At 36.8% G+C, this 1,338-nt stretch overlaps 1 non-coding gene across 1 annotated transcript; it reads right to left on the bottom strand.

Annotated features, from left to right (window-relative positions):
* Nucleotides 1-857: 857 nt before the first annotated feature.
* Nucleotides 858-996, bottom strand: LOC111539119. The gene has a single exon (XR_002730587.2). It is a non-coding gene; the product is annotated as a small nucleolar RNA SNORA48 (small nucleolar RNA).
* Nucleotides 997-1,338: the final 342 nt, after the last annotated feature.

Here is a 1,338-nt window from a genome sequence, read left to right as displayed (position 1 = left end):
CTCCAAATTGCACGTAAGAAGTCACAATCACTATTGACTTGCTTCATAGGGGGAAAAAAGAGTTAAATCTACTTATTATTCCAGCTTTAATTTGCTATTTTAGACATGCTCAACATACTATTTTGTATTTGAGCACTGCTATTTAATCTGTAGCCATTTCCCCTTTTTTCTATGTATATTTTCAAATATTTCATATTAGCTTCTTAGTTTATTGTTAGCATTAAAATTTCTTACAGTGTTGGTTTTTAAAATAGCCTATGGTCTTTGGCTCTTTATTGATAAAAGGACATTAACTCTATCCTATTCCCTAATGGGATTTGTCTTCTACTCATCAGAAACTAGGATTTTGTGGAATTTTTAAAAATGTATTTTAAGAGTAAGGGAATAGAAAAGATGAATTTCTTTTTCATGTTAAGTCCAACCAACCACTTAGCACTCAGTCTCATATGAAAAGAAAATCTGTGCTATCCAATGGCTAACCATCTGCAAAATTAGTGAAATATCTAGCTCTTGGATTTTTGTCATTTTTTCCATGTGTCCAAGGGATGAACCTGGCATGGGAACAGACAAAAACTAAGCTGGGGCCTGGTGCAGTGGCTCATGCTTACAATCCAGCACATTGGGAGGCCGATGGGAGAATCGCTTGAGCCAAGGAGTTGAAGACCAGCCTGGGCAACATAGGGAGAACCTTGTCTCTACAAAAAAATATAAAATAATTAGCACGGCATGGTAGCACATACTTGTAGTCCCAGCTACTTGGGAGGTTGAAGTGGGAGGATGACTTGTACCTGGGAGTTTGAGGCTGCAGTGAGCTATGATGATCACACTAAGGCACTGTAGCCTGGGTGACAGAGTGAGACCCTGTCTAAAAAAAAAAAAAAAAAAAAAAAAAAAGATAAGAAAAGCCAAGCTGGGATAAACAAGAGGTTACCTTATGTCTGTGTGATTTGAGATAAGTGCCACCAACCAGATGCCACTTTACCCAGGTCAGAGACAGGATTTTTGTCATTTTTTAAAAAACATATTCTAACTTATATATTAACTTTAATTTCTAAGATATCATGTAGGCATGTAAATTTATTCTTTTTTTTTAATCATTATGCAGACTAACTCAAACCATAAAATGTATAATGCAGTTTCTTCATGAGACAATGTGAAGCACATTTTTTGTTTGTTTGTTTGTTTTTAGATAAAATCATAGACCTTCTGTGAAAAGTAAAGAAGAAATATTTCTTTTTTTTTTTTTTTGAGACGGAGTCTCACTCTGTAGCCCAGGCTGAAGTGCAGGGGCGGGATCTCCGTTCACTGCAAGCTCCGCCGCCTCCCGGGTTCACGCCA

This window comes from Piliocolobus tephrosceles, chromosome 10 (genome assembly GCF_002776525.5).
Source record: "Piliocolobus tephrosceles isolate RC106 chromosome 10, ASM277652v3, whole genome shotgun sequence".
NCBI lineage: Eukaryota > Metazoa > Chordata > Mammalia > Primates > Cercopithecidae > Piliocolobus > Piliocolobus tephrosceles.
The sequence above is the reverse complement of the archived record's forward strand: the minus strand, read 5'-3'. Positions and strand labels throughout refer to the sequence as shown.